Raw genomic sequence first — 25,697 nt, 5'->3', positions numbered from 1 at the left:
TGTAATCCAAGAGAACCACATTTCCTACATTTGCGTAATTTGTGCAGTAACCTTAACCATTTATTTTTGTTAAATGGGCTTTGTAAATGGCTATAGTTTAAAGGCTAATGTGTGCTTTATTAGCCTCCTTTTCAGTTATCTGTGTATTCCTTCCAGCACAAAGGAAATGTATCTTCTTATCAGTTGCCTAGTACTGTGCTGAGCAGGTCCTCAGAAATTCATGTCCAGATGGAACCTCAGAAGGTGACCTTGTCTGGAAACAGGATCTTTGCAGATGTAGGTAATTAAGTGAGAATGAAATCACACGAAACAGAGTGGGCCTGGATCCAATGACTGCTGCCCTTTACTCGGAGCAGATAACACAGGGTAGTGACAAAGGGATTCATGTGAAATATGCAAAGCCTAGAGGAGCCAAAAGGTATCTGCAGCCCCCAGAAACAGGACCAAGCAAGGAGGAACCTGTCTTTCCAGTCTTCAGCAGGTGACTCTGAAGACAACTTGATTTTGGACTTCTCACTTCCAGGACTGGCTACCTTGTGTCTTTGTAAAAGCCCTAGTGTGTGGCAAGGAAATAACAGCCACTAAACAGGGACATAGACACCTATTACATCTCCATGAGGTGTGACCCTCTCTCCTCAGGCCATAGGCAGGAGTATAAATACAGAGCTAATTTCCTGGTTTCTCTGATTAGGAAGAACTTGTCTGTAGAAATTCCACAGTCTCCTGAATTGAGACTTTTCTCCCTTGTTTAAGAATGTGTCAAACGTCTAGTAGTCTCCAAGTTTCCCCAGAGATCAAGTCTGAAGAAATTAGAAGTAGAATCAATAGGCCTAATCATTACATTATGAGATTATCCATCAAAATGCAACTTGAATTTACTTCCATTCTGATAAAGCATGGGGTCCTACTGACCCCCATAACATCTGTGAGAAGCCCCACATCTTCAGTGTCTCAAGCTGCAGGGAGTTTTATTTTTATTAGCAAACTTCAAAGATGTAATGGGAAGGCTCACCATCCTAACTTGTACAAGCATCTCCTCAAGACAGTGGTCCCAGTGTTAGAGGCAGCTGAGTTAATTAAGAATATTATAGGCAGTCAGACAGGGCTAGGCCCTCAAAGGAGCCAGTTCAGAAGACCAGTTTTCTTGTAATCTTAGAGGAGACAGACATCTCCCACTGTGAGCCAGCCCTCAAGACAAAAGATCAAACAAATACACACCTTCATCCTAAGGACTGATATTCTAAGTAGGTCTCTATCACCCTGAGGAAGCCATGTCACTAAGCCAACAGCCAGTAGCTGAAGGCCCCATTCTGTATCCAAGGCTGCTTGTTACGTGACTTGCCTCCCCATTGGATCCCAATTTGATCAGTTTTACCTGAGTAATTACACTTGCAGTCTTTTGACCATAATTCGGTCCCACCTCATGTCCTTTGCCTTGTGAGTTCTTATTATTCCCCACCTTGGACCTGCCTCACCTCATGGTTTTGCTCTGTAAAATCTCTAGAAATGACAAAGTCCTTGGCAACCCACTTGGGACCGCTTCTGTCTCTCTCTCTCATACAGCTTTCTTTTTCTCCATAAATACATTCTGCTCTTAACTTTCGTTGTTCCTAAATTCATTCTTCAATTTTAAAAATCACAAACTTGTACTGGACATCTAGTAGGCTGGGAGTTTCATTCCTCTTCGTCGGGTCTGGCAGCCTCTGGTGTGACTGCTAACTACAGTGGTTCCTAATGTGCTTTTCATTCTGTAGTCCTGTGGGCCTCCACTGTCTCTGGGATGTAGCCCAGCATCTACGTTCTTTTCTCGCTGGACCTCACAGTGTACCTGTCACTGTGTCACTTCTACAGGCTGGTCACTTCAGGGTCTCTCCAAAGCCCTCAAGGGTGGAAGGCATCACAAGATACACATATGAATTATTTTGAAAGATTCTTTAAAGATATGAATTTCTGGGCTTCATCCCCAAAGTTCTATAAAGGCTTAGAATTTAGCTTATTCTCATGTGTGAGACCCTGGTCCACACATGAGACACTGCCACCTCTCTGTGCCCTCTCCTAGCCAGCCTGCTCAGCATTCCTTTCTCCTGAGCAGGCTAAGTTTCTCTTTCATTGGGGTCTTTGTACTTCCTTTGTTCTATTCTTGATACATTTCTATCTTTCATCACCTTGTCTCTGCCTCTTTCTCATTATGAAAGCCTTAATTAATTTCAAGTTTCCTTCTCAGTGAAGTACCTTCTCTGACCAGACAGTGAAAAGCAATGTGTTTTCTGAAACATTCTCTTGTCATCCTGTATTATGTTTTGACATCAAGCACTGTTGACTGAAGTTTTCTCCTTTATTTATCCTTTTTCTCGGTGAGTGTCATTTCTATCATCTCTGCACTTCTTTACAATGAAATCCCAGCCTCTGGTCACAGCAATACAAAGTGGTAGACAGAAAAGAGAAAGGGCGATAGAGTTAAGTGCACAGCACAGGAAGGTAGTGTATGTTTCACTTTTCTTAAAATCTAGTTAATAAAAGAGCTCAGCACAAAAAATTTATAAGAAGTCTTGACCTTTATTATAAAATACGTTTTGGCTTTCTCCTTTTCCTCTTTCTTTTGCTTCTTCTTCCTTTTCCTCCTCTTCTACTTCCTCTCCTTTTTTCTTCTTGTTCTTCTTTTATAATTTCTTGTACTAAGGATCAAAACCAGGGCTTTTGGACTGAACTACATCTCTAGCCTTTTTAATTTTTATCGTGAGACACAGTCTCACTAAATCACCAATTTACTGAGGCTGGGATAGAACTTGTGATCCTCCTGTTTTAATCTCCCTGCAATTCTAGGATTATGGGTATGCACCCCATGCTTGCCTTTGGCTTCCACTGTGAAACCATTTAAGAAGGCCAAATCCCTTGATCTCTTGTAAACACATGAAAAACATGTCATCACAATAAAAATTTTACAGCACTGAGTTGTTCTCTTGTTGGAGTCTAAACTGAAGTATACAGGATACCAAAAAATCAGCTAATCCCCTAAACTACTCTTTATACCTCCCACTTTCTTTGTACTTATAAATATACTAGGATGGTGTTGAAGGTCCAGGAATGGCTACTGTATAGCTGTCCACAACAAATGGACCAACTGAATTCCGTTGGGAACCCTGAGCAACATTAGCACCAAGATGTGTTAAAGTTGGACAAAATAGTAGAATTGAACAAAAAATACATAAAAACATCATCATGTCTGGCAGAGAAACACAAATCAAAGCCACTCTGAGGTTTGGTCTCACCCCCACTCACAAAGGCCATCTTCAAGACCACAAAAAGTAAAAAGGTGAGTAAACCGCTTTGCATAGCTGCAGTGTCTTCAAGAAACACAGCCAGAATTCCCTAGCCCTCTCACTTTTTAAATTGAATCTGGAATGTCCTCAGCACTGCTGCTAAGGTGGTTACTCTCCTTCCATCAGTCCTGGAATAAACACATTCACTCTGAAGAAACTGTTTATGCCCCACACCTAGCCCAATTTAGTACCTCCAAAACAGCTCAAGAGAGCCTCACAAAATCAACAGTGGAGCCCTTGAAAGGGACAAACTTTGAGCATAAGTTTGATACAGGCAAACTGAAAATGCTGCACACAAAAAAAATGTATTGTATTATTTAGTGCAAATTTCATTACGGAAGAATGCAAAATGTACTCTTCTTTCAAGTTTTTCTTGTAGGAAAATTGGACCCTTATAATGGGCTCAAAGTGAATAAAACTGAAGTTTACATTAGCAAAGAGAAGAAAATTCACCCTGTGTTACCAGGACAATCGATACTCATTGTGAAGATGCTATACCCCAGTCATATCATAATGAGCTGTTTAAGTGTGGTATTTTTCTACAGTGAAAATTGCCACCCATTGTATGAGCTCCATTTTCAGATAGACAATTTGAATCTCAGAATTGTCGGCAAGCAAAAATAGAGAAAGACCTTGGAAAGTAACTGAGTTGCTAATAGCCACACCAGGTTTTGTCATCATTGTTGTTATAGTAGTTGTTGTTAGCCCGTGTTGCTAACACCACTCTGTATTTTTAAAAGCTCAAATTTTGTATCTGCTACAAGGGCCACATGTAGGACTTGTAATATTATGTACTTACAGCACCACTGGCAAGTTCTAAGACTGTGTCCCACTTTACCTATGAGGGAAAAAAAATCTCTGCTTAAATCAAAACACAGTTACTTCCTTCACCGTTCAGCACAGCTTGAGCATTCACAGTGGACCTTGTCATCCTTGTAAGGCTGTACAAGTCTTCTGTCAATACTCTTTAAGTCTCTGGCCACTTACTCTTTTTAAATTCTATGTAAAGAACTTGGACCTCAACCTCTTGGTCTACCAGCTTGCTTTACTCTTCACAGAGAAGTTGTTTCGGTTGCTGTTTTGTATTCAAGTATTATTTTTGTGAATCTACATGCTAAATATATAAAATCACACAAGGGATAGTTTGCATTTTTTCCTTTTCCCATCACCATGACATTTTTAGGTCCTTTGATTTGTTCCCTTTGCTTCTGCCATTTATTTAGATGAAAATACAAAGGATAAGAAGGCAGTGACCCAAAAGAAAAGTGAGGAAATAGAAACTGTCGCCATCGTTCTAGCACAGTCATTAATTAGTATTTATTAACTACTGCTATATACACAAAGTGGAGTTACCCAAAATAAATATTCAATGGTTTCCCAACTGGACAGAAAGAAATCTGTTACACTATCCCTCTAAAGGTGGAGTGAATCAAAAACTAAGGTTTACAGATTTTGAGATTACCGACTCAAATTAATTTGTTTTTATTTTCTCCTCTCTCCCTCTTTCTCTTTCCCTCCCATCCTTTCTTCCTTTCTTCTCTCCTTAATCTCTGTCTGTCTCTCTGTCTCCCCCTATGTCTGTCTCTCTGTATCTGTCTCTCTGTCTCTCTGTCTCTGTCTGTCTCTCTCTCTCTCTCTCTCTCTCTCTCTCTCTCTCTCTCTCTGTTTCTCTCTCTCTGTCTCTCTCCCTCTCTCTCACTGGGGATTGGCTCCAAGCCAATAATAAATACTAATTAATGACTGAGGACATTCACAGGTAATTTTAATTATTTATTTGTTTATTTTTTGAGACAATGTCTTGCTAAATTGACTAGACTGGCCTCCAATTTGTAATCCTCCTACAGAAGCATTCCTAGTAGCTGGAATTATAAACATGAGACACAATGCCCATATTTAAACCTTTGTTTTGTTTTTTTGAGACATGGTCCCACTGTGCTGTCCAGGCTGGCCTTGAGCTCACTTTGTAGCCCAGGCTGGTCTCAAACTTGCAATAATCCTCCTACCTCAACCTCCCAAGTACTGGTACTACAGACATACACCACCATGCCTGGCTTAAACCATTATTTTTTCAAATGTCCAGAGAAGTTAAAATAAGTGGGCCAGGATCATACAGCTGACTATGCCAAGCTTACCACTGGACTACACATATTTCCAATAGCTGTTATCTGGGAGACCATCTAGAGGATTTTACAAAAGAGTAAGAAATCAGAAAAAAATTCCTAGGATATAAAGGTTAGGGCAAATATTGAGTAAAGTGTTAGGAATAACATCCCAATTTTATGTTTTACTGTTTAAGGCATGATTTCAAAGATAGATAGATAGATAGATAGATAGATAGATAGATAGATAGATATAGACAGACAGACAGAATGGAATTTTTGTGCATATATATAACACCCAACTACAAAACTTTAATGAAATATAAAAGACATCCTCTGTAAAACTGAAGTCTGGAGGTGGATGTTCCAGGATTGGTAGAGATGCTATCCGGTGCTTACAATCAGATCCTACCTGCCCCATTGTCCTGCATGGATGCTTGCATCCAGAGGTCACTTAATACAAACCGGAAATCAGCTCAGTCCCAGGTCAGAGAACAGAAAGACAGATCAAGGTGGGCAGAGCTTCCCAGAGACACTAAGCAGACTTCTGAACCTAAATCTGCAGACTGAAGGAACCCTGCCTTATCTGTTTGCTTAGTTTCAAGAAAGGCTAAGAAATGTAGCCTTCAGCACAGGCACAAAATTTAGCAATCTGTTGATACAGAAGAACGGATTTAGGGGAAAAAATTGGTCCTAGGTATTCTAACAAAGCAGTGATCACAGTGCTCATGAAAATTAAATATTAGTGTTGTTCTTATTACTAATCAGGAAGTCAAGGTGTCAAGGAGGAATGGGATGCCCACCACACCAATGTCAGCACTGTGACTGAGAGCTCTATGCACATGACTTACCCAGTGGTCCCTTGAACCCAATAAAGTAATGTTCTGACATCGAAACTTTAATGTTCAAAGCAAAGTAAAGGAGCCTGTCCACAGTTCACAGCTGGGGGAAGAAGCTGAGATTCAAATTGAAGACCATGTCATTATAGAAACCCACTCATTTCTTGGTTGTTTGTTCTTGTTTTTTTGCCAGAAAAGATGACAACATGAGCACCACACTGCTTTCTCAGGTGATATTTGGGACTGACCCCGTTGCCGTGGACCTGGGGAGCCTGGACATGCTCAGCTGTGGGGTGTGAGTGTGAGCTCTTGGAAGGGAAGGTGCAAACCCAGGCAGCAGACTCCGAGGAGCGTTCCCACAGCCGCGTGACTCATGCGAGCTGCTGCACAGCGCTCTCGGCCCCCACACGCTTGGTGCCTCAGAGCTGAACAATGCAGCCCACACCTCGCTGCTGAGATGTGTAGGCCTCTTTCTGCCAACACACGATTAATGGCACCAAGGATACAGCACAGATGAGTCACAGAAGTGTCCCCTCATCCATGGGCACAGGACTCTGAGGGGTTTGTGATTCTGGAAGACCTTCCAAGTTATGAATTCTCACTTCCTTCCCAGATGGGCCGTGGACTCAGATGCATCTCCTCAAGTTCCAGATTTTTAACATTAAACAGGACAGGACCTCACTCACACATGACATGATACTTTACTCCTGACCACAGCCTCAAAGAGGCTTCAGGGCAAGAGGTATAAGTACCCTCAGTGCCACCACTAGCACCTGAATGGCACAGATGATGCAGGATCTGAAACAAAAATACCAAAGAGAAATGCGGGGCCATCTTCCCATATTCTACAGATGCGGAGTGACATAAAAACTGATGATCTGAGCAAGCTGAAAATAAGAAGATTGAACTCACATAACAAGCCAAGTGTAGACAGAGATGAGCCGGATTCTTCGTACAGGGTTCCATGGATGAAAAGCTGAAGTGGGAGGTCTTCCTGGGGTGCCATACAGGTGGGAATGTCACCCACAGCTGTGGTGCCTTGGTGTTGTTACTTTTATACTTGAAATAGCAGTTTCCTCAAAGGCAGGGGAGACCTGGAGCATTTATTGTGTCTTATTTCTTAAGAACTGCTTATTCAGACCTTGAAGGTATAAGCACTGCTTCCCAACCAGTGTTGGGAAGGAAGGAGTGATCCAAATGGAGGAGGCCTCTGTTGTCAAGCAGTTAAATCTATTAAGGAATTCTGATAATAGACAAGTGCAATGGAAACTCAGACAAGCAAAGTTCATAGTGTGCTTAGTGAGAGGAAAATTCAGCAGAGTGACCTGGGGTGAAAAGTACCCCTAATTAAAGAGAAGACTTCAACTAGAAAGTGATATTACGCCTGAGAGAAGACAGATGAAAGGAGGTGGCCCTATGCAGGCATGCTATGATAGAGAGTTTTCAATAGCCCAGAACTGGGCACTGACAAGCCATTGGGGACCAGTGATCAAGAATCAAACCAGCCATTCTGTCCATGGCTCAGCAATGTCTGTCTCTGCTCTTGTATGTGTCCATCCTTCAGTATCAGTACTGCTGGGCAGAGGGCCCCTAGCCAGTGGGCCAGTCACTAAATCTGAATCTGTTCGGTCCATTGTAAGGCAGCTGGCCATCCTTGCTTTCATCATCCCTGACTACATAGGCAGCTTCCTGAAGCAGGGTCTAGAAGAGGACAAAACTGGCTCTCTCGAAAGGAAGTGTGTGGTATTGATGGTGACTATGGTGAGATATTTCAATATTTAATTCTCCATTGGTCCATATCATTATTCTCTATCCATGCATTCACCTGTCTATCCATTAACATGAGTTAATATATGATCAGTGTCCCTTTGATGCCTGTCACTGTGTTTCTGCAGGCAGGGAGTAGGAGAAGAAGAGTAACACAAATAGGTATGCAAATAGAGAAGCTTATAGTCCATTAGGGAGCTGAGCCAAATACAAGGGTGGCTGTAATCTAGAGATGAGAGTGGCAACAAAGCCTCACAGAGAGCACTAGAGTATTCTAACTCAGAAAGTAAGATACATATTTATGTCCAAACATCATATACCCGGCTCTGTATCTCAGAAGAATGGTACAATTACAGTGCCAAGGTGCTGGCAGGATTGTGAAACTCCTGCTGCCCTCTCAAAAGTCATTTCCATTGGAGAAGTAAACATAAAAAGTTAGGTAATAGGCTTTGTGGGTGATAGGATTATTTCCAAAAGATGTAAAGTATAAAACAAAAGAGGCCTTTATTCTGAGAACATGGAGAGAGATGACCGATACCCACCGGCCGCTGAAGTCTGGCGATCGCTCTTGCAGACACGTGGCGAGGGGGATATAAGTAGCCTAAGCTTAGGATAGTGCCCCAGGACCATTAGAGATGCACAGGTATTTCATTGGCACACGTTTGGCGCCAGGGGCAGATTCCGAAGGCTGGGGGGAGATAGAGTTACAGGTAAATCTCTAGGGGCAGGGGAGACAGGAGCGCCCTGATTCCGGCTGAGGTCTTTTCTGGCTACAGTGTCCCATCTGGGCCAAAACCCTTTCAGTGGGCACCGCATTGGCAGAGCAGACGGCTAAGTGCTCCATCAGTTATACATGTATGTGATTAAACAATGCCTTCTAACAAGTCGGTAGGGCTCTGCAGAAAGGCGAACATGTTTACATCTCTGTGTTGGTGAGAATGCCACCAAAAGTATTCTGTGGATTATACAGGTGCAGCATTTTTTACTTCCCCAACCAGAAGTATATCCATCATCAAATACAAGCCTATAATTGTTAATTTTGTACTTCTTCATCTGAGAAATGTGCATTCGTTTCAGGTATCCATTATTGGATTGGGTTTTTAAATTTGTTGATTTATTTTTAAATTCTTCATATATTCTGCATGGTAGTCCTTTGTCTTGGGAAGAGTTCGCAAGAATTTTTTCTGTCTGTGATTTGTTTCCTATGCTATTGGTGAATTCTGTGCAAAATCTTTTAAATAAGATGAGATCCCAGTTGTCAACATCACTGGTCATTCAAGAGATGCAAATTAAGCAACACTAAGAGTCCATCCTACCCTGGGGAAAAATGGCTATTATCATTAAATCAACTAATCACAAGTGGTGGTGGGGCCATTGTGGAAAAAAAAAAAATCTTCACTGTTTGTGGGAGTGTAGACTGGTGCAACTATGAAAATCAGTGTAGAGATTCCTCAATAAACTAAAATTAGAGGCTGCATTTGACCTAGCTGTCCTTTTTCTTGGTAGCTTCCAGTGTGTGCTCTTTGAAATCTCTTGTCTCACCCAGCAGGGCCAGACTCTAGAGGGTCCTCCTACATTAGCAAGCAAATGAACAGAAAAAAGGCATACTTAGCCAAAGTTTCCCTTCAGTGAACAAGCAACAAAGGGAAATTAGAAGCTTGAAATTGATTAAGAGCCTGCGTTAGATTGGACTGGGCAGTTTTACTATCTGAGATGGGCCAGTAAAGCTACAATACATGCCAAGGATTTTACTCAGAGAATCAGTTGTTCTGACTTTAATATGTGCCCACAAATGCTTCGATGAGGCTTTTGTCAACAAGTACAGATCTGTTCCCTTCCTTCTGTGTAAGCCAAACTTAAGGACTCCCTTGTAAAGAATACAATATGGCAGAGGAGACAGTACATGACTAAAGCCATGAAGTGTGTTATTTCTCCTTGCTGTCTTTCTGGTACCATGCACTCTGAGGGAAGCTGTCTACCATGCCATGAGGAAGCCCAAGCAACAATGTGGGGTCCAACGGTGAGGAGCTGAGGACTTTGACCTAGAGACATAGTAGCAACTCATCTCCCAGCCCCATCCAAGTCTTCAGACAATGGCATGCCCAGCTGGCACTGTGATTGCAGCCCCATTTGGGTTCTAAGTCATTTGTCATCCTCTGATTGCAGAAACTCTGTGACATAAAACAAGTTTGTAATGCTCAGCTGCTAAACTTTGAGGTGATTTGTTACGTCGCAATATGTAAACAGTATGGCATGATAATAAATCTATATGGTAAAAATTAAAGGGCAGATATGACAGATTTGAATAAATCAGCCACGCAGAAAGAAGATTCAGTACCTGATGATGTTGACTTTCTTTCCCTCAATCTCTTCCTCAATAATTATAATGAGATTTATAAGCGGGAAGCAAAATCTCTCACCATGGAATACGAGAAGGTCAATTCTGGACAAAACCTAACACTCCCAAGAAGAAAGTTTAGCACAGGATTTATAAAAGCAGTCTTTGAAAAGGATTCCAGGCTAGATTTATCATTTATTAGTACAATGATTTAGGGAAGTAATCACTATTTTCTTCCTCCATTTCTATATAATTATCTATAAATCTGAAAAGTAATTTCTGTTTTAGCAAGATGATCAATTTTAGATATTCTGTAGGAAAATTAGCAAGATGACAAAGTATTAGGTCATTGGCATTCATCGCTGTTACTAGGTATGGGATCAGAAAGCAAAGTATTGACCTCTCTTCTTCAGGTTCCAAAAGTCACTCAAGGGGAAAACCATTGGCAACCATTGAGAGCAGTTAGGAAAAACTCCAAAACCCCTACCAATGAGCAGACACACCTGAGCCACCAATACTTGACGATGCACTGACACACAGAGCTTTGCACAAGGCAAAGAAAATGTTTTCGAGTGTGTTACAAAGTTGGGGGGGGGCACTGACTGATGATGGCAGATGAAGGAAAGTCCTTCCAAACACACACACATGTCCACATACTTTCACACCTACCCACATGGTGAGTCTTCCTTTGGACTCAAACCACCAATTCCTAAAAATATGGAATCTGCCCTGCTCTGAATGGTAACGGGGGTTCTGAGACTATAGCATTTCTGAAACAAGGTGTTAGGTCCCAGTAATATGGGAGAGACAGAAATCCCACATGACAGGGATTAATTAGAGAGGATCTGGAATAGGAAAAGAGTTCTGGCCAGCTTGAATTAAAGGCCGTCACCACCTCCCAGATTTTCTTACTCAAATCACACACCACCGAGTCACACCCAGTTGTAAACATTACTCCATCCACTCATAGCATAAAAACAGTGGGTTTACCAGACTTGAAACATGTTTACCTCAGAAAAAGACACACAGAAAGCAAACACTGGAAATAAGACACACTTATCAATGCAGAAAGTCCACAGAATCTCTTAGTAGAGTTTACAGTTTTGAAAACATGGACCTGTAGATCACTTGTCCAGCTGGGGATACTGTGAGGACCTCTTTCCACTTGTTTCTCCCTTGTGGATGAAGGGAATAAAGAGCCTTCCATTATAAATGCACAGGAAGTTGTTGGGAGCCGCGGCCGACACCGGTCGCCTTACTTGGCGGACGTAGGGCCTGTGGGTGGGAGCGGAGCCTGAGCTAGATTGCCCCTCCCATCGAGTGAGCCAAGTTGGCGCCTGCTTCCTGCCCCCTGATTGCCCTGGCCACTTAAACAACCCGCTCTGTAAGATAGTCTGCCTAGCAACAACTGATGTTAGCCAATCAGCCCGCATCGCGCGCTTTAAACTGATTGGCCACTGTTACCCTATAAAAGTGAATGCCTCTCCCGCCACGAGAGGAAGCACAGAGAGAGATAGAGAAAGTCCACCGGCGAGAAAGGGCTGGTGACAGAGCGGAGGCCTCGCGGGGCCCACGCGGAGACAAATAAAGGCAAGGTTGCACACCGCCAGACTTTGTCGTGTGTCTTTCCTGCCGGCCGGGAGCGACCCCGACAGGAAGTGATTAGCATTGCACCTGACACAGAGCTAAATGTACTTAAATGAGTAGCGAGTAGAGACTAAGAATCTGGAGAATCACTTACTCCATCAGACCAGAGACAGAGAGTGCAGGGCTTTGTCTGGCCTGAAAGTATTGGTAATTGTCTTATGCAAACCAAAGGTTTTAGAGCTATTGGAGCTAAGGTCAGGGCTGGCTGGCCTCTTTTGATGCATGAACCCCCTTCCCCCATACAGATTTCTAACCCAAGATTCATGCAAGGTAAGAGGAAATGTGCCCTGCAGGGTAGGAGTGGGGGAGACAACCTGCTTCTATTCTCCTATTGGCAGTGTTTGTAGCTGTGGACATTTGTAGCTGTAATTATTTGCCATGGGGAGTTATGGTTGCCTCCTGAGACTTAGCAACATCCCTGGGCTCAGCCCATTGGAAACCAGCAAAACCCTTCCCCACAGTAACAAACAACCAAAATTATCTCCAGAAATTGTCACATGTACCCTGCAGGCAACGTTCCCCCAGTAGAACAACAACACTGGCAGTAAAGTCCTCAGGAACTCACAGCTGCACAAACACTGCTTATTGCGTCACGTGATAAAGTGCAGGCGTAGAACCAGCCTCAGGAGCAGCAGGACGCAGGAGCTGAGTGGGCATCTATCCCTTCGGTCTGTCCTTCCACACATACTCCATGTTCAGGTAGACTTTCCCTATGGAAATTCTAGAATTGTGTGTTACTTCCACATTTAAAAAAAAAATTATTTCCGTTCTTCTTCAGTAGTATGGTATTAAATACGGCCCTCACTGGCCTGAGGAGGGCCTCGGGCCCATCCCAGAATCTGGCACCCTCATAGTCTCGGGAGGCCTAGTAACGGGCTTGGCCCTGGGTCACCCTCACCCAGTTTCACGTACTGAGCCCCAGGGTGGAATTTTCAAAGCAAATTTAGATCTACAGATCCAAAAGTTGAATACAGAGCTTGAAGTTTGGGTGCAGAAGCTAACAGTCTCCAGTGAGCCTTGCTAAAATTTGCTGGGCTTGCACATGGTGCCTGGTAAAAATCCACAAGACTGGTTCACCAGGCTGCCTCAAAACCCCAGGCTGCCTCATGACGAATTATTAATCAGTCATCGACTTGAAGAATCAGTAACACTGAAGAACTGGCGCAGCATGTAATTCATCCTCTTGGAAACAGATGCAAGGAAGGATTTCTTTGCCTAAATTAGAGGGAAAAATGATGGCGGGGTGGGGGGGAATCATGACCTGCTGACAGTGAGTCTCCCTGTGCAGCGCCCCCTCTGCAATGCCCCCCTCAGCCCATTGCCCTCAGACACACGGGCTCCAGCACCCTCTCCCATCTGCCCACACACCAGCCCCAGAAGCCTGCCCAGTGCCAGCGAGGTTCCTGCACCCTCCTAGGTCCCAGGTTACCTGCTCCCCAACACCAAATGGGCTGCGGAAAGGGAAGGAAACCAGCCTCAAACTGAACAGCAAGCCCTGTGGCAAAGTTCTTATTATAGGTGCAGAAATCTTTCTAACCAACCCTGCTGCAGGAGGGCTGGCTGCAGGCAAAGCCTGGCCTCTGGTGATGCACTTGCAGGCTTTTCCAAAGCATGACCGACCAGAGCCCTCAGCTGTACTCCAGGAGCCAGTATGAGCCCCTTCCTGAAGCTGGCTTTTGCCTGAACCCGGAAACAAACAGAACACAAGGGCTCCTGGGAGAGAGGAGCCATGAATGAGGAGGAGGAGAGTGCAGCGGCTGCCAGGAATTCCAAAGAGCAGTCCATCCACGGGGAGCTGGGTGCCAGGCTCTGTGGGCCAGGCAGGAGCCATAAATAGCAATCTCCTGGATACCCGAGGGCCGCAGTGGGTGACCCACTTAGAATCAAGCTCCCGAAGGCTGGAGCCGGCCTGGTGTACTATGAATATGGTAATAGCAGTGAAGGTCTTATCTCCCTGGCTGTTGAAGATGATAGCAGTGTTTAAGTTTCCCTCCGCGTGGTGCAGGAAGGATTACAGGAAGTAAACAGCGTGCGTGGACCTGCATTAGTCTTGGAGTAAAGAACTCACTCAGTAAGTGTTGGTGAATGAGAATGCGAGGGGCATGGGTTAAGGAGAGGCCTAAAACCCTCTGACCACCTAGCTGGACTCCAGCATCCTCTCCTGGGGTCAGTGCTCCCTAGGAAATATTTACTGCATGGATTTCGGTCGCAGTATCTCAGTGCGATCTGAGCGCTCTGCTGGGCTGGTGAGATTTCAGAGGTGATCGGCCACTATACCATCATCACCGTTACTGTTCTCAGCCCTGGAATTTCTCACCTAAGGCCCTCACACTTCTGGATTCCATGTGTCCGATACACAAAGGGGAGGACAGACATTCCCTCCACGCTGTAGATCTGGGAATGTTCAATCCTTTGTTGATGACAGGCAATAGGGAGAAACAGTGAGGAAGAACATGGGATTCTGGTTCCTCAGTGACAGCTCTCTGTGTTTTGTCACAGCACCTCCAGAGCAGGATTGGGGCCACCGAGAGATCCATGCTGCAGCAGCTGTTTGTCTAACGCCTGTCAGACTTCTACTCCTGTTCTAGAAGCTCTCTAGGCTAGGAACCAATGAGCGCCGGTGCATCCTCGGCAGTTCTGCCCCCATCCCTGGTGGGTCCTCTCCATCCCTCTTAGGAGCATCTCTCTCCAAATACCACTTCCTGCCAAGACCAAGTCTCAGGTCGCTAAGGTCTGCACCTTCCTGTGCCCTGTGAGAGAGTCAGCTTCTGTGGAGCCTTCCCCATCATCTCTTGCCTCCTCCATTCTCCTCCCAGTCTTAAAAAAAGCTCCTTCAGCCTCAGATAGTGGGGTGAGTCATGGGGGAGGGGCCAGCTTCCCTCATCTGGCCCCATGTAAGGACTGGTTGCTGTTAACTGTGTCATTGTATGCACCAGGCAAGGGCAGAGCAGAGAGACCACGCCAGCATGGTTGCACAGCACCAGGATCCCTTCCCCCTCTGGAATCAGGCCAGTGCTAAATCCTCCCATCATCAAAGGCCCACCTCACCCTCCTGAGGTGACATTTCACTCAGCTACACACTGAATGATTCTACCATTCCACAGGGCTTCATTCTTCCCCATACAACTCTGTTCATTAAGCGGTCTCTTTTGATATTAATGTGGGTGTCAAACTGTGGGTTGTTTGATGAGTGACCTCACACACAAGTGATTTCTAAGGAAAATGTGAAAAACAAAAATGGATTCAGTTCCATGTATTCTGTAGTTTAACTATGCAAAGCCTGGTGAGAAATGATACTTACCAAAAGTATCAGATTTGACAAGATAAGGAAAAGGCAGAGATTTCAAAGGCACACATTAGGTGTGATATTGTTCATCTGACATAGATATAAAATGAGTCATATTTATCAGGAGCTTTTACAGGAAAAACGAGGGGTGGATGTGGATTGTTACACCTGAATCCAGCAGTGAAAGGTGACTATTTGCTTAAATGCCATGCGTCACCAAGTGGACAAGCACTGTTCATTTTGAATGGCATCCATTAGGCTCCTACCTCACTCAAACTCTGGCTAGAGTTTAGAAATAAGAAAAGACCTTGTCAGTGGTCAGAAATGTAGAGAAATTGTTTCAGAACCAACTCTACAAGTTCTTTCTTCAGTTCTACTCATATTTTGACCTAAAAATCTCTTTTAACTCCAAAAGAATACCAGATCAGTAGCCCCTGTTTATCTTCGAGTTTGGGATTAGTGTTATCAGAGAACGATTTGCTTATTAAGAGTTACCAAGGTGAACATGTATGTATGTGGCAGGGTGGGATCCTGTTTGAGATCTACCAGCTCTGCTAGCTGCATGCCCTGAGCACTGCACTACCACTGTCATAGAAACACTTGTCCCACTCAGAAGAAAGGTTGTTGACTGGGCAGTGTTGGCAGAGGTGTACAGAGGAACACACAGAGGTCACACACTGGGAGGCTCCAGGAACAGGCTCAGAGCTGAAATTCTGGATAGGAGGACACAGCTGCAAATTAACTTTAAGGATACTGTTGTAGTAAGGGGTTGTGAGGAGAACAATTAGAATCAGGACATGGAGTTTATTATTTTTATGATGGTCACCCAGAGTTAACACAAGAAAGTGCAGCAAATCTATCCACAACACTAAAGACATAGAATATTTAGCCAAGGGCTTGAATCCCACAGCAATGTCCAACATGAGTCCAGATGAAGACCCAGAGCCCAAGACAATGCCTCCCACAAGTCCAACTGGAGGTCTAGAGCCCACTAGAAGGACTCACACCAGTCTGTTTTATGGAACTGCACTGGGAAGGCCCAAAGGTCAGTGGTGGAAGCCAGAAAGTCTATGCCAGTGGGGTGAAGTAGCTGTGCTGGTAGGTTGAGGGTTCTGTGCTGGAGCCGAGAAGTCACACTCACAACAAAGACCAGGACTACCCTGAAAAGTACCACAGCCATCCTCATTGACAGGGAAGCCCCGAGCTCTTCCAACAACAAGCACAGTCGGGTAAATGCCAGGAAGCCAGCATGACGAGTTCATCCTGGAAATTAAATGGCACACAGCTTTTCCTCTGGAGCGAGGAAGCAATGCTCAATGTAAGGACCAGAGATTGTCCAGGAGAACAAACAGCTCAAGCAGCAACACTTAGTGAATCCCACAATGCCTTCTCCACATCTCTATTTATGCAGACAACTGAACTCTACGCTCAGCCCCATGCTGGTTTAATTCAGCTGGCATTAAGTTGACCATCTTAAAACATAACAGATACATAGAAATTTTTCCTTACTTGTTTACTCATTTGCTAAACATGGCTTAGGAAACCACTGTGTTTCACACGCTGCTCTGAACTTGAGATTCAGTGAAGAACACAACCTAATTCTCCATTCTTTCGGAGTTTGCATTGAAACCCAGACCTCAGGGAAGAGACAAATAGCTCCAGCTGGCAGAAAACATGAAGCAAACTCACAATCACCCTGGGGGAGACTGTGTCCAGTCTGTGCTTCCAGTTTTCATTTATTACATCCAAATAAGAATTACCTATGGGACCGCAGAATTACAACTGCAGAATACAAACCACATGACCTATTAAAGAAATGAGAGGCAGGAAAGAATAAATAAGTAATGAGGTATTGCTAGAATGACGGGGAAGGTATTAAAAAGGTGGGGGAGCAAGTGGGTTTTAGTTTCCACTTATTCAGACAGTGACCTGTTATCCAGCCGATCCTCTCCAATAAAAACAAAGTCAAAATAGTTTGAAGCTTGCTATAAAGATTTTTTAAAAATGAAAAGAATAAGTGATTTGTAGAGTTAAAACCTGAGCCAGCAATCCTCAACTTGTGACCCACCTGTGTCTGGAACACATTAAGACCCTGAAGGTTCAGACTCTTCTCATCGTGATAGTAATGTGTTATTTGCCTCTCTCACTGTGTTGAGGTTTGTGCTGCTGCTGAAAAAGGAACGGGGAGCAGAGAAACAAGTGTCTGATAGAATTCCAGAAAGCAAGGCTGCAAGCTCTGAGCTAGCCCAATGGGCACGATATTCTATTCAACCAAGGACTCACAGAAGAAAACGAAAAGGTTAGGGGTAAAAGGTTAATGGAGAGCCAAGTTCAACTAATCTCTTTAATCAAATAGTAAAAAGCACTTAACTTTTGTGAAACCTGCCATTGGTAATAGGATACCTTTTTAATATTGTGAGTAATGAAATGGATAGCTGCATAAAACTTTTCCTTCATACACCAAAGTAGAATATTTGCTATGAGGAAAGGTGCTGGTGCTTTGGTCTGTGAATTCACTAGGCTCTTTGCATGCATAACTTATTTTTAACTGAAGAAAAAATGAAAAAAAAAATCCATGGTTTTTCAGACTTGACTATTTTCCCAAATTTGTCTTAGAATTGCAGGAAGAACGCTTGCTCAAGGGAGAAAGCTGGGAGTTTTTGTTACACATGATAAAATTGGCACATTAAGCAAAAATTAAAATTTTGAGAAACTTGTATGTGCCACTGTGAATTCAAAAAGCTGTCCTATTCATATTATTCTGATAATGTTAGTGGTGACTCTCATAAAGGTAATTTTAATTACAGAGCATAATTTTTTTCAGCTTGATTCTTGTAAATAAATTGAGTGGGTAATGGGAGCTTCCCTATATCACAGCTCCCTCATGCAATTTCACTGATATCTTGCATCAGTGTGATACGCTGATCAAGCCTATGATTCGATACGAATATGTTATTAGTAACAAAATTCTATAGTTTATATTAGAATTCATCCTTTGCATAGGAGAGTGCTATGTGTTTGCAAAATGTGACTTGTACATACTGTAGTCTTATAAATAATAGTTCTACCACCACAAAAATCCTCTATACTGGTATTTTGATAAGCATTGCATTAAAACTGTATGACAATTTTGGAAGTAAGGTCATTTTCATTATGTTGGTTCTTCTGAGCCAAGAACAAGGAATGCATCTTTCCATGTTCCCAAACCCCCTTTGATCTCCTTTTTCAGAGTACTGTAGGTTTCAGTGTAAAAATCTTTTCCTTCTTTTGTTAGATTACTAATATTTCAAGTTTTTCAAAGCTGCTATGAAAGATATGGCTTCCCTAATTTCTCTCTCAGTGAGTTTGTTATTTGTACACAGGAATGCTACTGATTTTTAGCATTGACCTCATATCCAGCTATAGGACTGAATATGGTTATTAAATTTAGAATTCTTTTTGTGGAGTATTTGGGGTCCATTGTGTAGAGTATCATGTCATATCACAAATAATGGAAATCTAAATTCTTCCATTCCTATCTTTACTCCTTTTATTTCTTTCTCTTGTCTAATTTCTCTGGCTAATGATTTCAGAGCTATACTGAATAAGAGTGGTAATAGTGAACATCCTTGTCTTGTTCCTGATTTAGAGAGAAATTTTTAAGTTTTTAACCATTTAATATGATTCTGGCTGTTGGTTTCTCATAGATGGCTTTTTATCAGATTGAGACAAAGACCATCTATTTCATTTTTTGTACGATTTTTATGATTGATGGATGCCCAACTTTGTCAAATGCTTTTTCTGTGTCTGTTGATATGATCACGTAATTTTTGTCTTTGATCCTCTTGATATGGCATGTTCTATTTATTGATTTGTATATGTTGAACCATACAGGCATCCCTAGGATGAATCCCACTTGGCCATAATGTATAATGTTCTTGATGGTTTGCTGTTTTCTATTTGCCAGTATCTTACTGAGTACTTTTGCACCTATGTTCATTTGGGAGATTGGGAACTGCAAATGAAGACATTCATTGATTGCTTCTCATTCCATGCACACTTTATTTCTTGCCTCATAGCATTAGTCAGAGTCTGGTACACTAGTAAGTAGAAAGGAATGGAGGAAACATTCAGGTCTTGGCCCTACCATAGTCAGAAACAGTCTCATTATTGAGTATGAAGTCAGCTCTACGGTTTTATTTGATTTTCTTTATCTAATGAAGAAATTTTCCTCTTTATGCCTAGCTTACTGGATTTTGTTAACAGACTCTTGAACATTTATTTACATGATCATATACATTTTTCTCTGTTGACCTATTCGTGTGACCTGAATTGATGTTTGAACACTAAACCAGATTTTCACACTTGGAATAAATACCACTTGGTTGTAGAATATAAGTTATTTTTATACAGTATTATATTTAATGTACTAATGTACTGTTGGGGATTTTTATAATTGTGTTCATGGGGGTCTGTAGCTTTTCTCTCTTGTAATATCTTTACCTGATTTTATTATTAGGTTAATGGTGACTCTGTAGAAGCAGGTAGGAAATGCTTCTGCTGTTTCTTTTCCCCGAGGACAATGCACCAAAATGGAATCACAGCCCCCTACATAAACTGACCTCTGCACTTCTCCCATGATCTATAGAATTCGCTCCTGGAACTACTCAGGCCTGTACATTGGTTTTACTCCACGGAAGTGATTGTAAATTCAAATTCTTTAACAACTACAGAGTTCTTCTAGTTGTATGTGTCGCCTTGAATGAGTTTTGCTGTTATGTATGTCTCTAGGAATGCCATAATTTGTCACTGTAGAATAATTCAATCAAATTTATAATCAGAGAGGTAGTCATAACGTCCTCTTTTACCCTTTATGTCTTTGACAACATTACCTATTGCTTTTCTTTCATATCTGATATTAGTAATTTATATTTTTTCTCTGGGTTAGCCTTGTATCTATCTGTTCATTTGCTGGTTTTGGTACCAGAGATCAAATTCATGAGCTCACATTTACCAGACAGGTATTTATGGTCCACAGCTATTCCACAGCCCAAGGTTTAGCCTTGTTTATCATTCCTATTGAACTTTTCAAAGAATGAACTTTTAGTTTTGGTGATTTTACTATTCATTCTGTTTTCAGTTTTGTTAATTTTTGGACTTTTTTGTATTTCTATTCTTTGACTGACTTTAGGCTTCTACTTTGCCTTTATCAAACATAAAATTTTAAATATTCTTGTTATTAGTTAAATATTTCTGTCTCTCCCAAAAGTATATGCTGCAATTCTAATCTGCAAAGCAATGATATTTGATGACAGAGGCTCTGGGAGATGATTAGGTCTTGAGGGTGGAGCCTTTCTGATGGGATTAACGACCTTAGAAAAAGACAATACAGAGCTTTCAGCAGCTGTACCCCGAAGTGGAGAGTGTAAGATATTCACCTGTGAACAAGGCTGAGAACACCAAGTCTTCACCAGGTTCTAGACCCATCACAGCTCAGACTCTGGATGCCCCAACTCCAGAATGGGGAGCAAAGAAAGAAAAAGAAAACTTTTGTTGTTTAAATCACTCAGATTATGGTAATTGTTCTAGCATCCTGAAATAATGAAGCATTGTGTCAATTTTTGGAATGGCTCCATAATTCAGACAATCAGTATTTTCAAATCATTAACATATAATGTTATAAAGTGCATATGTAAATATACACTGTAAAAGATACGTCCTTTATCACGCAAAGGAAAAATATTTTAAAGTAACAGAATGCAAATACTCATAGTGCAAATACACTTCCAGATCTCACAATACTTTTAAGTTGTAAAATATAACTACTCAACAAATTTTGATGTACTATTGCAGGTAAATGTCTACATTTTCCTCGTCTGTTAATATTCTTTCTTTTTCCAGCTCTCTCTCTGTGTGATGCCAGGTTTTCTTCATAAACTTCATAAAAGAGTAAATCACAACAAACTGAATTCATAAAAGAGAATTTATCATTATTAACTTGGAGAACTGCAAAGGGAAAGGCATTATCACATTTCTTCTGTATTTTAATTTTGAAAATTTAGTGTTTTTCATCAAAGATATTATTTGTATTAGCACATAATGAATGTATTATTTTATATGAATTAATAAATTTATTTTAATTTCTGAAATTTAATTCTAATGTAAAAATAATGCATAGAATATTAAAAGGACATTTAGAGGGCCCTGACAATTTTAAAGCTTGTAAGGAAATTCTAAGGTAAAAACAACTGTGAACTGATAATTTAAACAAGAGGTTAGCACATGTTTTCTGATCTAAATGTTAGATTTTGTTGACTATAAAACCTATGTCACAATTACTTAACACCATTACTGTAAAAGCAAGCATCTTATCAGCAGTTTGTAACTTGATGTACAGGTTATATTTAAAAGACTGGCAGTTTGCCCACTGTTGATCTGAGCAAAAGCAGAAATGCTAGAGCTTAGCAAAGAATGTAGACAGCCTTTTTGCCCAGATGACATTTGCAAAATAAATTAAACCAAATTCTCCTTTTGACTATCAAGCAAATCTTAAGTTTCAAGTCAATGCACATGAGCAAGGCTGAATGGATATCCTTTCTCCCAAAAAAAGACGAAAATCACAACATAATACCTTAAAAATAAGACTGAATCAAAATTAAATGTCCTGCCTTGTTTTTCCTTGGAATGCTATCGAGAGAACTTCCCAGGGGTTGAAGATGGATGGAACCACCACTGACAGAACCAAAGCCATGAATTCATTCCTATGGCATTTGCAGCCCAAATTCCTAGTACTTTTCTGACAAAACAAACAACCAAACAAACTGGAGTGGTGATGTATTCCTATAATCCCAGCACTCTGAAGGTTCACAAATTCCATCCAAGCCTGCAAAACTTAGTGATTCAGTGTGATCCTATCTCAATATTTAAAATTAATGAATGAATGAATTTTAAAAAGGACAGAGAAGGTAGTTCAATGTGAATGCTTTGGCTTCCATCCCCAATACTGATAGATAGATAGATAGATAGATAGATAGATAGATAGATAGACAGATAGACAGAAGGACAGACTGATAGATAGAGTCATGAAGGATGGAACATGCTTGTAATCCCAGCACCCAGGAAGCTAAGGCAGGAGTTTGAGTCCAGCCTATGCTATAAATTTGAGTTCAAGGCCAGCTTGAACTGTGTAGTAAAACCCAGTCTGAAAAAGACAGAAACAACAAACAAACAAACACCAAAACAAATGGATACGTATTGATAGCAAAGGTTGTCAAGTGAGGTTAATACCCTGATTGTTTAGTAATTTCTTTGGTCTCACCAGAGTGAAGGAAAATCTAACATGTATGGTTTGGTGGAGTAGAGAATCAATGCCTATCAGGTATAGCTTCAGAATCACCATGGATAACAAGAACAGTGCCCTCTTTCCACCTCTTTCCAACTCTTCATGATACTGGTCCACGGGAAAGTGAGTCCATACACTACACAAAGTGCACACATTAAAAATCAGGGCTTTTTGACTTATTTGTATCTCCCAGATCTGTTTGCTCAGCATTCTGTACTCGCCACTCTCAGAAATAAAATAATAAATCCCCATGCATTATAAAAGCCACAGACTGGAGAACACAGTCAATCTGAATAGTTAATGGGTAGACTAAGGAACAAATTCACTCAGTTCTTTTAGCCTCAGCTTCACTTACCAGCAGCCCCTTAGTCTTCTCAACTCCTCACTCCCCACCCCTCCGCGGGTTTGAGTTTACCAGGTAAGCATGCATCTTCCCAGTTAGCAATAAGAATTAGCTCAGGCTCTGTTTTCATGGAAGTTCTGTTTACATACACTTTCTATTAATGAAAGAAGAGGTAATATAATCTAAAGTTGAATGGAAAACCAGCTATGAAGTATGGAGGACTTGGCTTAGATCCCCAGTCTCCCAAATGAGTGTATGGTGAAGGCTTAAATGAAATAAGTGCTATGATTTTAGGGCTCCAGGAGGATCAAAACCCTCTACAGAGTTTAGAGACTTTGGTGGTTAAGACAAGGGATGCCTCTCAGCCTGTATTTATTATTTTTTTTGAAACAACATAGGAAACTGAACAGACCTTGGGAGTGGTTCAAGGGCTTTGCAAGTAACAAAGTACTTTAACAAGAAAAAGTATCTTAGGAGAAGACCTCCATGTTGGATTTCACTACAGAGATGAAACACCTGCAGCTACAGTCTTTATTTAGTTAACTGGAGTTGGTGTCCTCAGCTGTGATCTTATCTTTCCCCGGCCATGCAGCAGCCCTGCACGTGTGTTCAATTTCCAGTTTCAACAGCTCCCAACAATGATTAAAAAGTAAAAATAAGCCCCAGTTTGGTTTTATCATGGGCATGGAAACAGGACAAGGTGGAGGAATGATTTTAAACTGAGATCTATTAATAGTTCAGGGTGTACCGTGGGTTTGAGCCACCTACTAGAAAGCAAAGTAGCCCCAGAAGGCTATTCTGTTGTGATATTTGTTTGAAAACAAGAATTTAAGATCACCAAGAATTTTCTGCTATTTATGGGCCCATTTAAAACATTGCTTCAATCCTACTCATCACCAGATTACAATTTTTAAAATTGATTCCCTTAGTTTTTCTTTCAATTTAGTAACTGAATGACACAGTTTCCTGAAGAAGCTGATGCTCAAGCTTCAATTCACATATTAGGAATTTGGTAGAAAAGTTTTGGTCATATGGTTGGAATGATTTCAACAAGTCTAATGAAGAAGGATCTCTTACAACAGCTAGTTTAGAGCACTCTTTGTGCCCTGGGACGGTGGTGATGGAAAGCGTGAAAGCGAGAGAGACAGACAGAGAGATACAAAGAGAGAGAGAGAGAGAGAGAGAGAGAGAGAGATGACAGACATACAGAAACAGAGAAACAAAGACAGACAGGAAGGAGGAGGAGAAGGAAGAAGAGCTGGGAGGCAAAGAGGAAGAAAGAGAAAGAAGTGAAAAAGGACAGAAAGAGAAAGAATGAAAGTAAACAACATGGAGAGGAGAGGAGGAAGGAAAAAAGAAAAGGCTCAGATTTAAGGTTACTCCCAATATTTCAAAGAAGAGAAAACTAAAGAAAGAAATGTTACTTAAAAGCAAAAATCTCCAGTCAAGACCCAAGCTCTGTGTTTAGACTCTAGGTAACAATGATGAAGAAATGGCTGTGCTGATCCTTACATTTCAAGCAGTAGAAATATAAAAGCTTTATTCTGAATAATTTAATCTCTTGTAATATATATTTATTACTTTGGCTACAGCTAGCTAGACTTTTTTTTAGTACCTATGCAGCTATAATGGAAGTTGGTCTTAGAAAGACAAAATGCTTTATATATATTTAGAAACCCTAAAATAGGCCTGGTACTTAACAACCAGTCAGGCCCCTGTACATGTGTGTCCCCCAGTGATGGTACCGCTGCCCCATTAATGTGTACCTGGATGCATTGGCTTTGATTAAACTCAGAGATGTGCTTTGTACTACCCAGAAATAATACTTATTTTTGGCAGCAGTTTTATTTGTAGGGAAAGAGGTAGCAGGTGAGAAACATCGGTATCCGCTGGTGGCTGCGCGTCTCATCTCCCAGCGCTGGAGCTGGGGCAGCAGGAGGCTAATTCTGCAATCACAGCCGAAGCAAAGCTGCGACAATGCAAGCTGCTCAAGCCCATGTGAACAGGCAGAGGAGGAGAGGCTTGGACAAAGGAGGAGGGCCGGCGGTAATCCCCATTTACTGCAGAATAGGAAGCATTTTTGCCTGAAGATCAGAAGCAGCTGCTGGAGTTTTAATTACAGTGACAAAGCATGATCTTCCCCTGAGCAGTCCCTGCCTGTACAGCCGATGCCCACAGCTTAGCACCACCTCAGTCCTCTACCTCACTTTTCATGCTGAGGCAGCTCCAGTGAGATTTGGGCGCTGGAAACAGGTAGATTCGAGCCCCACTTAGCTCACAGGCTTGGGCGGCTTCCTCCAACTCTCTATATTCCTCTGCTTTTTAATGTTTACATTCATTCACCTTGCATTCCAACAAGACTCAGTGATTGAGTGCTTTGCCCATAAAACACATAGTGTGCTCCACAGTATTTAATAAATCACTGTGATAATCGCACATTAACATCAGCAGCAGGAATGTCTGCAGGACTTACAGGTCCTGGAAAGGTCTGTTTACAGCACAACCCAGGGCCAGGGATACAGCTCAGCAGATCAGTGCCTGCCTGGCAAGTGCGAGGTCCTGAGTTCAACTTCCAGTAACCAAAAATAAATAAATAAATACATGAATATTAATAAAATCCATCGCATCTTTTATTCCTCTCTTTCCGTTTCTCTTCTGTAACATACTCAGGGGACTCATGGAATTGGCCTACCAACCTGTAATGACCACGCTTTCCCTTCTGCCTTTTACTCTAAAC

The sequence above is a fragment of the Cavia porcellus genome, unplaced genomic scaffold (genome assembly GCF_034190915.1).
Source record: "Cavia porcellus strain 051 isolate PalLab524CR breed Dunkin Hartley unplaced genomic scaffold, mCavPor4.1 scaffold_9, whole genome shotgun sequence".
NCBI classification, from domain to species: domain Eukaryota; kingdom Metazoa; phylum Chordata; class Mammalia; order Rodentia; family Caviidae; genus Cavia; species Cavia porcellus.
This window is presented reverse-complemented; position numbering follows the sequence as displayed.